Below are 16,919 nucleotides of genomic sequence, written 5' to 3'. Positions count from 1 at the left end.
ACAAAACTACATTCGTTATGGACCTGTGATACTTGGAAGTGACATCTGATGAAGAGAATCAAAGGTAATGGATTATTTACATAGTATTTTCGATTTTAGATCTCCCCAACATGACGTCTAGTCTGTATCGCAACGCGTATTTTTCTGGGCGCAGTGCTCAGATTATTGCAAAGTGTGATTTCCCAGTAAGGTTATTTTTAAATCTGGCAAGTTGATTGCGTTCAAGAGATGTAAATCTATAATTCTTTAAATGACAATATAATATTTTACCAATGTTTTCTAATTTTAATTATTTAATTTGTGGCGCTGACTTGACTGCCGGTTATTGGAGGGAAACGATTTCCTCAACATCAATGCCATAGTAAAACGCTGTTTTTGGATATAAATATGAACTTGATAGAACTAAAAATGCATGCATTGTCTAACATAATGTCCTAGGAGTGTCATCTGATGGAGATTGTAAAAGGTTAGTGCATCATTTTAGCTGGTTTTATGGTTTTGGTGACCCTGTCTTTGAATTGACAAAACATTACACACAACTCTTGTAAATGTACTGTCCTAACATACTCTAAATTTATGCTTTCGCCGTAAAACCTTTTTGAAATCGTAAAACGTGGTTAGATTAAGGAGATGTTTATCTTTCAAAGGGTGTAAAATAGTTGTATGTTTGAAAAATTTGAATTTTGACATTTATTTGGATTCAAATTTGCCGCTCTTGAAATGCACCTGCTGTTGATGGAGTGCACCACGGGTGGCACGCTAGCGTCCCACCTAGCCCATAGAGGTTAAAATCAATTTTTACGCCATTTTTCTCGTAGAAAAGCGATAATATTCCGACAGGGAATCTCCTTTTCGGCAAACAGAGGAAAAAATCACAAAGGCGGGGGCGGTCGGGTCACGCGCCTAAGCCCAGTGTCCCTTGATCAGCCACTTGAGAAAGGCGATAATGTGTTTCAGCCTGGGGCTGGAATGACGACATTCTGTTTTTTCCCGGGCTCTGAGCGCCTATGGACGACATAGGAAGTGTCACGTTAGAGCAGAGATCCTTAGTAAAAGATAGAGATGGAAAAGAAGTTCAAGAAATGGTCAGACAGGCCACTTCCTGTAAAGGAATCTCTCAGGTTTTGACCTGCCATTTGAGTTCTGTTATACTCACAGACACCATTCAAACAGTTTTAGAAACTTTAGGGTGTTTTCTATCCATATGTAATAAGTATATGCATATTCTAGTTACTGGGTAGGAGTGGTAACCAGATTAAATCGGGTATGTTTTTTATCCAGCCGTGTCAATACTGCCCCCTAGCCCTAACAGGTTAACAATAATAGATAGGTATAGCAAATGGGTAGAAGCGTTCCCAACTTACTTGGTGGACATGATTATGGTAGCTAGAATATTAGGACAAGATATTATCCCTAGAGTTGGTTTACTAGCATCTATCTCTTTAAATGATGGATGACATTTTAGCTAATCAAGTAGAGCCTATAGAATGCCAGAGTTAGAGAGACCAGAACAGGTAGACATAGAAGTTAAAGATATACTAGCAGAGCACATGAGAAGACTGTTTGTTAAACAAACCCGTATGTCCAAGATTTTGTGTCCAACAGGTGAATTACAGGAGAAGGTGATTCACTCAGTACAACCAGGAGACTGGGTGTGGATCCAGTCCCTGAGGAGAAAAGACAGGAAGCAGCCCCGTTGGGAAGGCCCATACCAGGTTCTGTTAAACCACTGCCTTTGCCATTAGAAAAGCTGAAAGAGTCACTTGGGTCCACGTTACCCACTGCAAGGAGGTATGTACACATATGAACCCTGCTGATCACACACAGAGTTAGGAGAAGAACCGATACCAACAGGGTCCGGGGGTTACCTCCTTAACGAAGATTTCCTATCCCGACCGTACATCACTGTGTGTGCTCCTAGAGGTGTGAGTATGGGGTGGTACCTAGCAGATCGACTAAGGGCAGGAGAGGGTTGGCGGTTTTTGGGAAGAGTAGAAATTCTGAGCTGCATCATAGTTTTGGTAACCTTTCTGATACATTCAGATCCACCACCTTCCGGTACTAATCATAGGATACCGTTGTCATTGAGTAGAAGTAAAAGATAAACTATATAATACACTGATGAGTGACTTACAGAATAAGGAATCAAAGAAGATCAAGACGAAAAATTTAAGGTAAACATTAAACAATTTCCTGGGGAAGCAGACAACTGTACAGGAATTGGGGTTGGCCAGATTGAAGTACTCAGCCAACCCACCTCGGTTCACCTAAATTCCGGATGAATACCAGTGTTATAGATACAAGAATGGCACCGAGAACTTTGATGATTTTAATGACTGAAAGGTAATTGGTAATGTGACTGACTTAGGTTTGAGAGATGAATAGAACATTCTTAACCTCACAGCACCTATAACTGATGAAGGGTGGGCTAGTACCAGCAAAGGACGCATACGACGGAAATTACCACAAAGGGTGGTTAGCTTGCGCCCTGGGGTTATTGGTCCAACCAGTTCGAGTTAGTCATCAGAGGCCAGTTATAGGAGGCTAAAGTAGGCACAGGAGGAGTTTTGACCAGGATGGGAGTAGCTTTGTCTAGAGGGATGCTATTGGCATCCTCAGGGAAGTTCCAGATGAATACAACGCTATGAATCAAATATGTGAAGGCTTTAACACTACATTATTTCGGTGGTTGACAATAAATAGAAATGTGGATTGGATTAATGACATCTTTTATAATCAACAGAGATTCATGAATGAAACCGGGGATGCCGTAAAGAGGTTCTCTGACCAATTATCCACCACCACCCTCATGACCTGGTAAAATAGACTGACTCTCGATATGTTATTGGCAGAAGAGGGCAGTGTAGGTAGAATGATTAGGTTCAGCGCTACACGTACATTCCTGATAACACATCCCATGTTTGGGAAATGGAAAAGTGTTGTAAGAACTGTATTATGGGCTGCTTTCACCTGTATGAGTGTGTTTGTGTTGTGTGGATGTTGTTTGGTCCCGTGTGTGAGAGGTTTAATCACCAGGACTCTAGATCGATGACGCAGCAGTTGGTGAGATATGGACCGATTCCGAGCTCCGATGAGTGGGATGGCGAATGCGGGCCTCCAGGCCAGGAAGATGGCTCCGTCTCTTTCAATAACGAGGAGCCAATGTTTGATTAAACAATTTTCAATGTTTGATTGAATTTTCAACGTTTTGATAGACTGTTCCTTTAATGAAAATTATGATGAAAATCCTGAATCGAAGTGTCATAATTGGAAATAGGCCTAGGACTGTCATTGATGGGTATAGGAGGAATATTCATGTATTGGACTTGTTTAATCCTTGTATCACAATGAATTTCCATATAGCATGTGATTGTTAGTGAATACTCATAGTATGTGATAATCGTTATGTAATCCCATATAGTGTTTGATTATGTTTATTTCCATATAGCATGTGATTTATTTCCATATAGTGTGTGATTATTGTATTTACATATAGCGTGTGATTAGTAGGGTTCTCAGATAGCATCTGATCATATCATGGTGAATTATTGAATCATTTAAGGGTGGAATTGATAAGAGAATTATCTAATAAAGGTAAATGAATCAATAAACCATGATGAATTATTAGTCATACAGCAGGTTTAATGAATAATCAATGTAATGATCAATGTAGGGATCGATTAGTCTGATTAGTTCCGGAAAGTCCAGGAACCACTGGAGAGGGAAAGAAATGTGTGTATGCCATTAGGAGGGACAGCAGGAGACAGATGGTCAAGGGAGTAAAAGCTTCAAAGAGTCCTAACCTTGAGGGAAAAGAACAGGCTGAGCTCTGGATAGTGATAAACAATGTCAGAAGTTTATGGGGGATGCAGGTCACCAACGGATTGTGTGTAAATGCATGTGCGTAAGTAAGCAAGAACTATATAATGACTGTTTTGTTATCCTGACCTCAGAACGTTCTCTGAATAAAGCTACAGATACCTTTTGCAGAAAGCTGAGTCCTTGCCTAATTATTTGAACCCATTGTCTTACAAACTTTGGGCATTAGTCAAGGCGAATTGATTATTGATAATTATCATCAAGATATAAAATTCCTTTAACACTCGTGCACGCGCCTCAGTCTCATTGTCCTCTGATAGACCACTTACCAAAGGCGCTAATGTTTTTCAGCCAGGGGCTGCCTCGACATCATTCAGCTTTTTCCCGGGTTCTGAGAGCCTATGGGAGCCGTAGGAAGTGTCACGTTACAGCAAAGATCCTAAGTTTTCAATAAAAAGAGTCAAGAAGCCCAAGGAATGGTCAGAGATGGCACTTCCTGTACAGAATCTTCTCAGATTTTTGCCTGCCATATGAGTTCTGTTATACTCACAGACACCATTCAAACAGTTTTAGAAACTTTAGGATGTTTTCTATCCAAAGCCAATAATTATATGCATATTCTAGTTTCTGGGCAGTAGTAATAACCAGATTAAATCGGGTACGTTTTTTATCCGGCCGTGTAAATACTGCCCCCTAGCCCTAACAGGTTAAGAAGGTAGATGCGGTCAGGTCATAGCCAATCCCAACCACCATAAAGGGGTTACAACGGTTTATGGGATTTGCAAACTTATACCACCGTTTCATCAGGAACTTTGACTCAATCACCTCTCCTCTCACCTCTCTCCTCAAGGGTGGTCCCGTAGGTTGGTGTGGAGTCCAGCAGCTGATGAGGCCTTCCGCCTACTGAAGGGACGTTTCACCTCCACCCCATTGCTCAAACACCCAGATCCTACTCTACATTTTGTGGTGGAGCTGGACGCTTAAGAGGTGGGAGTGGGGGCTGTGCTGTCTCAATGACAAGGTAATCCACAAAAATGGTATCCTTGTGCGTATTACTCTAAGAAACTGCCTCCTGCAGAAAGGAATTATGACGTCGGCGATCGAGAGCTCCTGGCGGTGAAGTAGGCATTTGAGGAGTGGAGATACTGGCTGAAGGGTGCCAAGGACCCATTCATCATCCTCACTGACCATCGGAGCCTGGAGTACATAGGTGCCAAGCAAGGTGGGTCCTTTTCTTCACTCTGACCTATCGCCCAGGTTCAAAGAACAACAAAAGCCGATGCCCTGTCTCATCTCTACAATTCAGGAGAGGGTCCTGTCCTGAATGGACCCATAATTCCCCCTGCCGAGTCGTAGCCCCTGTGGTCTGGGACGTAGATGTGGACATTCGCCAGGCTCTGGAGAGGGAACCCGCACCCACTACCTGTCCTTCTGAGCGCATCTACATTCCCACGGGGATAAGGGATCGGCTGCTAACCTGGGCGCACACAGCTGTTGTCGCTGGACATCCATCTCCGAGAAGTATTGGTGGCCCACCTTGGAGCAGGACGTTATTCGCTACGTCAACTCCTGTTCTGTATGTTCCCAAACTAAATCACCCCCGGCACGCTCCAGCAGGGAAACTTCTTCCCGTGCCTCAGCATCCCTGGTTTCATCTATCCATTGATTTTCGTCACTGATCTCCCTTCCTCTGACGTTTTTTTGGTGGTTGCGGATAGATTCTTCAAATCCTATAATTTTATCCCGGTCTCAGGTCTCCCTACTGCTCTCCATGTCGCTGTTCCAGCAGGTCTTCTGGTATTATGGCCTTCTGGAGGACATCGTCTCTGACCGTGGAGGTTCCTGACCATGGAGGGCCGATTCCTTCCATGGGCGGAGTATGGCCAGAATTCGTTATGTCACTCCTCCACCGGGCTGACTCCCTTCCAGTGTGTTTTGGGTTATCAGCTGGCCCTGGCTCCGTGGACCCCAGGTCAGACCGAAGCTCTTGTAGTGGATGAGTAGTTCAGGCATGCAGAAGAATTGTGGAGCGATGCCCACGTGAGACTCAAGCGCCGTCCGTTAGAAAGAGCAGGCGGATCGCCACCGCAGTACAACTCCAGTGTTCCATCCTGGTGATCGTGTCTGGCACTCTACTAGGAACCTCCCACTCCATCTGCCCTGTAAGAAGCTGAGCCCCCAGTTTGTGGGGCCGTTCAAGGTTCTCAGGAGGGTCAACGAGGTGACGTATAGATTACAGCTCCTCAGTGACTACCGTATCTCACCTTCCATTCATGTCTCCCTTCTCAGGCCGGTGGTTCCTGGTCACCTGGCTGAGGGTGTCCCCCACGACACCCCTCCACATCCCATGGACATCGAGGAAGGTCCCTCCTATGCCATCAGATCTAACATCAATATGGCGCCGACAGAGAGGGCTGCCTCACTTATAGTTCTTAGGAAACTTTGCAGTATTTTGTTTTTTATGTATTATTTCTTACATTGTTAGTCCAGAAAATGTTATGTCTTATTACATACAGCCGGAAAGAACTATTGGATATCAGAGCGGCGGTAACTCACCAGCACTACCAGCATTACGACCAGGAATACGACTTTCCCGAATCGGATCCTTTGTTTTCACCACCCATCAATTGAACTGATTCCAGAGGCCGACCCAAAACAATGCCGGCAAAGGAGAGGTACTAGGAGTGGTCTTCTAGTCTGGCTTAGCACCCCACCCACCGCTCCCGAGTATATTACTCGCTAATGTTCAGTCTCTGAATAATAAAGTTGAAGAGCTCAGGGCAAGAGTTTCTTTCCAGAGAGACAACAGGGATTGTAACAGTTGATTGCGCAAACAGGAATAAACATCTCTCCGGGAAAAAGAAGGGCAGGTTGTATGTTTCATGATTAACGACTCATGGTGTAATTGTGATAACATGCCATAACTCAGGTCCTTTTGTTCACCTGACCTAGAATACCTCACAATCAAATGCTGACCCTATTATCTCCCAAGAGAATTCTCTTCGGTTATGTCACAGCCGTATATATCCCCCCTCAAGCTGATTCCACAACGGCCCTCAAAGAACTTCAATGGACATTATGCAAACTGGAAACCACATATCCCGAGGCTGCATTTATTGTAGCTGGGGATTTCAACAAAGCAAATTTGAGGAAAAGGCTCCCTAAAATCAATTAACATATCGACTATAGTACTCACACTGCAAAAAAGCTCGACCACTGTTACTCCAACTTCTGGGATGCATACAAGGCCCTCCCCCACCCTCCTTTTGGCAAATCTGACAATGACTCAATTTTGCTCCTCCCTTCCTATAGACACAAATTCAAACAGGAAGTACTCGTGCTAAGGACTATGATCAATCGGAATCCACGCTTCAAGATTGTTTTGATCAAGCGGACTGGGATATGTTCCGGGTAGCTTCTGAGAATAATATCGACGAATATACTGAGATGGTGATTGAGTTTATCAGGAAGTGTATACGAGATGTTGTACCCACTGTGACTATTAAAATCTACCCTAACCAGAAACCGTGGATAGATGGCAGCATTCACTCAAAACTGAAAGCGCGAACCACCGTATTTAACCATGGCAAGATGACTGGGAATATGGCAGAAAACAAACAGAGTAGTCATTCCCTCCACAAGGCAATCAAACAGGCAAAACTTCACTACAGAGACAAAGTAGAGTCGCAATTCAACGGCTCAAACATGACTCATATGTGTCAGCATCAACAGACAATCATGGACTACAAAAGGAAACCCAGCCACATCACAGACACCGATGTCTTGCTTCCGGACAAGCTAAACACCTTCTTTGCTCGGTTTGAGGATAACACAGTGCCACCGACGTAGCCTGCTATGAAGGATCTCCTTCTCTGTGGACGACGTGAGAAAGACATTTAAACATGTTAACCCTCACAAGGTTGCCGGCCCAGATGGCATCCCTAGCCGCGTCTTCAGAGCATGCGCAGACCAGCTGGCTGGTGTGTTTACGGACATATTCAATCTCTCCATATCCCAGTCTGCTTTCCGTACATGCTTCAAAATGGCCAACCATTATTCCTGTACCCAAGAATGCAAAGGTAACTGAACTAAATTACTATCGCCCCGTAGCACTCACTTCTGTCATCATGAAGTGCTTTGAGAGACTAGTCATGGATCATATCACCTCTGCCTCACCTGTCACCCTAGACCCACTTCAATTTGCTTACTGCCCCAATAGATCAACAGACTATGCAATCGGAATCACACTGCACACTGCCCTATCCTATCTGGACAAGAGGAATACCAATGTAAGAATGTAAGAATACCAATGTAAGAATGCTGTTCGGCCTTGTCTCAGGGTAGTAAGTTGGTGGTTGAAGATACTCCTCTAGTGGTGTTAGGGCTGTGCTTTGGCAAAGTGGGTGGGGTTATATTCTGCCTGGTTGGCCCTGTCCAGGGGTATCGTCGGATGGGGCCCCAGTGTCTCCCGACCCCTCCTGTCTCAGCCTCCAGTATTTATGCTGCAATAGTTTGTGTCAGGGGGCTAGGGTCAGTCTGTTATATCTGGAGTATTTATCCTGTCTTATCTGTTGTCCTGTGTGAATTTAAGTATGCTCCCTCTAATTCTTTCTTTCTCTCTGCTGCTGCTCAAGTTTCAACTGTTCTACCTGTGGCTATGGAAACAACAGTCCATCATTACTTTAAGACATGAAGGTCAGTCAATTCGGAACATTTCAAGAACTTTGAAAGTTTCTTCAAGTGCAGTCGCAAAAACCATCAAGCGCTATGATGAAACTAGCTCTCATGAGGACCGCCATAGGAAAGGAAGACTCAGAGTTACCTCTGCTGCAGAGGATACGTTCATTAGAGTTCACTGCCCCTCAGATTTCAGTCCAAATAAATGCTTCACAGAGTTCAAGTAACAGACCCATCTCAACATCAACTGTTCAGAGGAGACTGCGTGAATCAGACCTTCATGGTCGAATTTCTGCAAATAAACCACTACTAAAGGACATGAATAATAAGAAGACACTTGCTTGGGCCAAGAAATTAGCAATGGACATTAGACCGGTGGAAATCTGTCCTTTGGTCTGATGAGACCAAATGTAAGATTTTTGGTTCCAACCGTCGTGTCTTTGTGAGATGCAGAGTAGTTGAACGGATGATCTCTGCATGTGTGGTTCCCACCGTGAAGAATGGAAGAGGTGTGATGGTGTGGGGGTGCTTTGCTGGTGACACAGTCTGTGATTTATTTAGAATTCAAGGCACACTTAACCAGCATGGCTACCGCAGCATTCTGCAGCGATACGCCATCCCATCTCTGTCACGACTTCTGCCGAAGTCAGGCCCTCTTCTTGTTCGGGCGGCGTTCGGCGGTCGACATCACCGGCCTTCTAGCCATCGCCGATCCACTTTTCATTTTCCATTTGTTTTGTCTTTGTTTTACATACCTGGTTTCAATTCCGCATTACATGTTCATTATTTAACCCTCTGTTTTCCCCATGGTTTTTGTGAATGATTGTTTTATTGTAAGTTCGGTCCGATGTTTGTGGGCTTGATATTACTTCATGTATTTTGAGTAAAGTTCATTGTGTTACTCATCTCTGCCGTTCTGCGCCTGACCAGCTAGCTACACCCAGAACCTTACAATCCCATTTGTGCTTAGTGGGACTATCATTTGTTTTTCAACAGGATAATGACCCAACACACCTCCAGACTGTGTAAGGGCTATTTGACCAAGAAGGAGAGTGATGGAGTGCTGCATCTGATGACCTGGCCTCCACAATCACCCGACCTCAACCCAATTGAAATGGTTTGGGATGAGTTGGACCACAGAGTGAAGGAAAAGCAGCCAACAAGAATTCCAGTCATTCCAATAAATGTTATACCCCTTGATCTTCAAGAATAGGACTTGGAAATATGGAAGATATTAGATAGATAAGCAAAATTGTTTTACCTGAGCATGACCCCAAAACTAAGGACTTATTAACCAGCCCTACTCTGTTTTGTTGTCATGGAGGACTGATTGGGCTCATTGATTCGAGTTGAAAAATAAATTCTGCACTCATGGAATGGTATGCTTTGAGTACTACTGAAAAGTGCTATTTACATGTCAAAAAAGAATGCCATATGCTGCATTTGCTTTTGGCTTATTGTTTACCTTTTTGTTGGTGATATCTTGATAATAGGGTAAAGGGTAAATCCACAGATGAAACAAAAAACTCATCACCCTGTCTCTGTTTTGGTAAAAAGCTGAGGTAGGGGCCTGGAGAAATGTAACCACTCTCAGATTAATAGACAGATCTATGGATGCAAGGACTGACCATCCATGATTATAGTTTTAACCATGTTATGGGGCTATAGAGTGTTTGTTTACATTTACAATGTTTACAAACATTGTAGTTAAACAAGCTTCTATTTTGGGTTCTCATGGAGTGTGACAGTCAAACTAAGCTCATGAAGCATTTATAAGTTATATTCTTCAAGAATCAATGGATATACAGTTGAAGTCAGAAGTTTAAAACTCATTTTTCAACCACTCCACAAATTTCTTGTTAACAAACTATAGTTTTGGCAAGTCGGTTAGGACATCTACTTTGTGCATGACACAAGTAATTTTTCCAACAATTGTTTACAGACAGATTATTTCACTTATAATTCACTGTATCACAATTCCAGTAGGTCAGAAGTTAGCGTGATGGACTCCCTGCTTGTTTCATTACATTATTATACCCGTCTCAGAGCAAATAGCCTGGATTGTTACTCCCATCTCATTCCTCGTTCTCTTCCACGCGTCATTCTCCACCTGAGTGGCTCGCTTGTGGGTGTGCTGGCAGGATGTACTGTTTTTTATTCTGTATATATGAATTACAAATCAGCCTTTATTTAAATAATGTTTCAAGTCTATTGCATAGTCACAATGTGTAATCATTGATGTCCCAGGAGCAGTAAACACTGTTGAAGTGTATAATTGTAATACATACATGCAGACACAGCAACATTCAAACAATGGAGTTTGATACACCTGGTATTGGATATGACTGAAGAAAAAAAAACTTGCTAAATAGCGATTTTCGTAAATTAACTTTATGACAAAAAATATGCACAATCGTTTATCTCTACATTAACTAACATATTCCTCTCAATTGTACATGTTTTGCTTGACTCGATATGATGTTGTAATTGCTTACGTTTGCGTCCACCATAATGTTTTGTCAGCCATCTTTGCTGAAGAAAATCACCAGGGAAGTTGTCACCAGGGCTCACATCAAATTCATCATTGGAACCACTCGATATGATTGGTCATATAAAAACCTTGGGACCCAAATGCATAATGAGTGCTCTAACTCCCCCTTGCTGTGGTCTGGAGCAATGAAGCCATGATGCTGGGTAAGCTCACAACTTTTAAAGGAGGAACCACTTTAAATACGCTGCTCACAATTGACAGCAGCAACATAGACCTGTTAAATTGACAAGAATGGTGTTGATATAGCTGATTTTAGGCATGGCTTCCTTGTTTTGAGTCTGTTAAGCGTGTTTCTCATTCTGCTGGAGTTTACCTGATGTTTTGTATAAAACCTACCTTACGAATCCAGTTTTTCCATTTGTAACTCTCCCACCAAAATCACAATATGCTGTTTTACATTTTGTGTTATTTGTGCTGGTCTAATTCCTAAAAAGGATAAGCAGAACAATCTGCACGCTCTAGGATAGTAATAATATAGTATATATACTGTATATCTAAAAATGTAATATGGGCCGGAATTCGATAAAAGGCACGTTGTCGACAAGCGCATTGCACTGGACTTTTGAAAGTCACATTGTCGACAGTGCAGTGCACGTTTGGGCTCAGTTTGAATTGAAATTCAAAAATGGGAAAACTTCAAATAAATACCCTCTCTTTTTCAGTTTAATGAGATTTTTTTAAATAGATGTATTTTTTTCAATAATAGAATTAGATTTTGGGGGGGAATTTACTTCCACAATTGACTGACTTCAATTCGAATTGAGACTAACCCTGGTGCAGTGCGCTTTTGAGTGAATTCCGGTTATGGTTAAAAACGATCATTTTAATCTCAATCTATGATTTCTTTTTTTTCATGATTTTTTTGGGGGGGACAGTGACATAAATTAATTAGGGGGAGATAGATAGGAGATACAGAGGTAAGAAGGCCGGTGGGGGCAGTATTCGATCCTACGCAGGCAGGGGGACTCTTCATGTGCCATATGCAGTGGCCTAAACCATATCTAGGGACCCATTTATGAACTTGAGAGTGGTTACATTTCTGCACCCCCATCCCTCAGCTGTTTACCAAAACAAGTGGCAGGGTGGCTGTTTTGTTGTTTTTCCAATCCCCGACTGTAGCTTTAACATAATGGAAAATAAAACAGACATCAAGTTTGAATAATTTCTTTGTTACCTTTATTCATTCTAATAGATACTTTGTGTTTTACAGTAGAGTTTTACATAGTTATTTTACACATATAGATTATATAGTTAATTTGTCTGTATATTATGTACACCTTAAATAAATAAATCTTACATTAACACCAATTAAATAAAAACATTTACATTTTCAGTGCAAAAATGTGTATTAGTGGTCGACTTATACCCTATAATCTGCACTCAATGTGTTTCACATGCTAAACCAATTGTTTTTGCATTTTTAGCTAATCATTCATGCTTGTACACAAATATTCCATACAACTTTGCCTTTGCTCATACAAGATTCTTTGACAGGAGCCTTTCAGAATACTTTATGCATACAGCACCTTTGACAGCAGACATAAGGGATGCTGGAAAAGTGAGGATGAATGAAAAGCGCAACATGAAATGGCAGTTTCGCTAAGGTTGGGGAAGCGTGAACTCAAGCAATCGACCCCCACCTAAGAAAAAAAGGGTAAGAACAAGTAGTGAGGTGAGGCAAGACTAATGAGAGTGTGGGTAGGAGGGACTCAATGACAGAATATGCCTGACTCGTGTACTGTATTCTAGCCACACAGACACAGTTCTCCTTTTCTCTAGATCGTACTAAAGGATAAGGCAATGGGCACTGTTTAGCGAAGATGAAAAAAAAGTGTGTGTGGAAAACATCTTATTATCTGAATGTGAATGAGGGTGTGCTTAAAATGTACATCTTGGCTTTCTAACTTGTGTTTTCATGTGTGTGCCTGCGTGCATGGGAGAGGAAATAGTCCATTGGGAATGATAGTCCAATCTGCCCCTTGACTTTGGTGCCTACACTTTAAAGACAGGTGTGGTAATAAACAAATAAATAAATAGCATCAGTATAATGTAGCATACTTGTAGACTATCAGGAGGCAATGTGGTATCTAAAGCCCTCATCTTTTATACCAGCAAACAATGCATAAATGGGGCAAACACACAGGGGAAGTCTCCAGAAACCAATCAATCATTATAATAGTCAATCCTTGAAGTGTATGAGGTTGACTTCATATTTGATCGTTTAAAAAAAAATAGTATGATAATATACACTACCATTCAAACGTTTGGTGTCACTTAGGCATTTCCTTGTTTTTGAAAGAAAAGCAAATTATTTGTCCATTAAAATAACATCAAAATGTTCAGAAATACAGTGTAGACATTGTTAAAGTTGTAAATGACTATTGTAGCTGGAAACGGCAGCTTTTTTTAATGGAATATCTACATAGGCGTACAGAGGCCCATTATCAGCAACCATCACTCCTGTGTTCCAATGGCACGTTGTGTTAGCTAATCCAAGTTTATCATTTTAAAAGGCTAATTGATCATTAGAAAATCATTTTGCAATTATGTTAGCACAGCTGAAAACTGTTGTGCTCATTAAAGAAGCAATAAAACTGTTCTTCTTTAGACTAGTTGAGTATCTGGAGCATCAGCATTTGTGTGTTCGATTACAGGCTCAAAATGGCCAGAAACAAAGGAAGAAATTCCCAAGAAACTGAAGATATGGTACAACGCTGTGTACTACTCCCTTCACAGAACAGTGCAAACTGGCTCTAACCAGAATAGAAAGAGTGGGAGGCCTCGGTGCACAACTGAGCAAGAGGACAAGTACATTAGAGTGTCTAGTTTGAGAAACAGACACCTCACAAGTCCTCAACTGGCAGTTTCATTAAATAGTACCCGCACCCCCCAGTCTCAATGTCAACAGTGAAGAGGCGACTTCGGGATGCTGGCCTTCTAGGCAGAGTTGCAAAGAAAAAGACATATCTCAGAGTGGCCAATAAAAATAAAAGATTAAGATGGGCAAAAGAACACAGACACTGGACAGAGGAAGATTGAAAAAAGTGTTATGGACAGACAAATCTAAGTTTGAGGTGTTTAGATGACAAAGAAGAACATTCATGAGATGCTGAAAAAATGTAAAGATGCTGGAGGAGTGCTTGACGCCATGGTGGAGGCAATGTGATGGTCTTGGGGTGCTTTGGTGGCGGTAAAGTGGGAGATTTGTACATGGTAAAAGGGATATTGAAGAAGGGGGATTGGAGCCAATTTCCTCCTACAACAGGACAATGTCCCAAAGCACATCTCCAAACTATGCAATAACTATTTAGGGAAGAATCAGTCAGCTGGTATTCTGTCTATAATGGAGTGGCTAGCACAGTCACCGGATCTCAAACCTATTGAGCTGTTGTGAGAGCAGCTTGACCGTATGGTACGTAAGAAGTGCCCATTAAGCCATTCCATCTTGTGGGATTACCTCAACAAATTGACACCTAGAATGCCAAAGGTCTGCAAGGCTGTAATTGCTGCAAATGGAGGATTCTTTGACGAAAGCAAAGTTTGAAGGACACAATTATTATTTCAATTAAAAAACATTGTTTATAACCTTGTCAACATCTTGACTATATTTCCTATTCATTTTACAACTCATTTCATGTATGTTTTCATGGAAAACAAGGACATTTCTAAGTGACCCCAAACTTTTGAACGGTAGTGTATATAAGCTTACTATATCAATATTCTGAAAGATAAAAGTTTTCCTACCATTGAAACATTATATAAATTAAATTGTTAATCAATATAAACATGGACCAAGGAGTTTTGTTCTAGATTGGTTCAAGTGAGGAATCTTATAAAAACATGTATTTTCTATTTACAAAAGAAAAGAGTACCCCTATTCTTTTTGAGTTATGCATAAATGTAACATACATAATTCAATTTCATGTGTGCCACCCATGGGTAACCAGCACAAATTACTCAGATGCATTTTCCTCATACATTCACATTATTTAGTTATTCATATTTTCCAGTATATTCTTGCAAAGATACAGAGACTGAACTGAGATAATGCAGGTGTGTTTGGACAGTTTAGATATCTGAAAGTAAGTCATGTGGATATTTTGGAGGATTTCAGGATAAATAGTTTCCAAATGTGTAGGTTAGTGAGGTCACGACAGACAAGTACATCAGTCAAATGCATGGAAATGCAATTCTCAATGACACATACCAGGGTTGGGGTCGATTCATAATTTTTGCATTTAATTAAATTCAACCCATGAATTGAAATTCGAATTGGACACACCTCGCAGGAAGTAGAATTACTATAGACAACCTACAAAAAAAGTCAAAGTTTAACAATTTAAATGTTTTAATCATATGTCAGGTTGTCTATAGTAATTCATAATTAATTTATATGTTAAATATCTGAAAAAAATCATCATTTTCCAGAATGCATTAGTTCAAATACTCCAGAATGTCAGTGAACAACAGTGTTAACATCTCTTGACAAAAATACAAAAATAATACTGTTTGAGAACTATGAGTTGTAATCAAGCTTATTGGAAAAGGTATTGGTAACCATGTCAAAATAAATATATTTTATAGTGATGTGTAGAATAGATTATCCATTTCAATTTTATAGAATTAAATTCTATTTCATTTATTTCAAATTCAATTCAAATTCTGCTTCCTGTGGGGTGTGGCCAATACAATTTTACAATTTAATTGGACACTGTGGTCCAATGATAATACTCCCAGCAGAAAGCACACGTGCGGACAGTCATGGATTTAATCCCTGCCGCACCCCAGCAGACTTTATCTCCTCCTTGCCTGTCTTCCCCATCTAATTCTTCACCATGTAGATAAAGCTTAAATAAATACTTAGAAAAGTGGAATTTCATTTAAAAAAAAAAATAATATATATATATATATATATATATATATATATATATATATATATATATATATATATATATATATATATATATATATATATATATATATATATATATATATAAAATTGACCCTAACCCTGACACATACAGTATATTGCTGTTGGTTTTGTGATGTCCATGTTCCTAGAAGTTGACTGTTTCTTGTGAGGAGGCTCTTTGCCAGAATTGGCTTTTACCTCTGAGTGGAGTGAATTTGAATTCAAAACCAAAGACATAAGGTAATGCTGTTATATGTTGAGTTATCTAATCACTTTGTTGTATAAACAAAACAAAAATGGATTTTTGCAGATTTTTGGGTGAGGATCATGCTCACCACTGTTGATTGATACTTCTTTGTAAAAGTCACTCGATGGTTAATGGTAATAAAAAGAAGGAACACTAACTCAAAGTACAGCGTGGGTGACTGTGAAAATGACTGCATGAGAATTGCTAACTTAATACATTATTCAATAATTCTGTGTGCATGTTTCAGTTTGCTGCAAAATACTGGTAATATAACCTCAGTTGATTTGCTATTACTGTATACAGAGTATACAGACTGCATATATGCAGACAAAAACACCTTTCAATTGAAAATAAATTGCACAAGGTTGATAGATATTAACCACACATATTTGTTGACATTTTGTACATAGAAGCCAAATACTATTGCGTCAAAGAAATAGCGAAATGTTAAATATTTGAGAATTCATCATTTTTTGGAGAGAATATTCTCACAGGTATAACACAATTCAGCCTGATATTTTTTATCATGCATTTCCCTCCTACTATAAACTTCTCTAGGTGCCTGAATATTCAAGTCTTAATTTCAAGAGTGTGCTAAACATTCACTAATCTAAATAGATCATTGTATGATTCTCTCAAACATGGAGTGCCAGTTATTTTATCTACTACCTTATTTTGACATAGACATATTGGTTATGAGTGTCCTATCTGAG

General features: G+C 40.5%; 1 long non-coding RNA gene across 1 annotated transcript; it reads left to right on the top strand.

The window, feature by feature from the left end:
• The first annotated feature begins 1,577 nt into the window (after positions 1-1,577).
• On the top strand, positions 1,578-13,042 carry LOC145861751 (uncharacterized). Its single transcript, XR_014381381.1, has 3 exons — positions 1,578-2,174; positions 2,744-4,840; positions 9,493-13,042. It is a non-coding gene; the product is annotated as an uncharacterized LOC145861751 (long non-coding RNA).
• Positions 13,043-16,919: the final 3,877 nt, after the last annotated feature.

Source organism: Salmo salar, chromosome 18 (assembly GCF_965601325.2).
Source record: "Salmo salar chromosome 18, fSalSal1, whole genome shotgun sequence".
In the NCBI taxonomy this organism is placed as follows: Eukaryota; Metazoa; Chordata; class Actinopteri; order Salmoniformes; family Salmonidae; genus Salmo; species Salmo salar.
The sequence above is the reverse complement of the archived record's forward strand: the minus strand, read 5'-3'. Positions and strand labels throughout refer to the sequence as shown.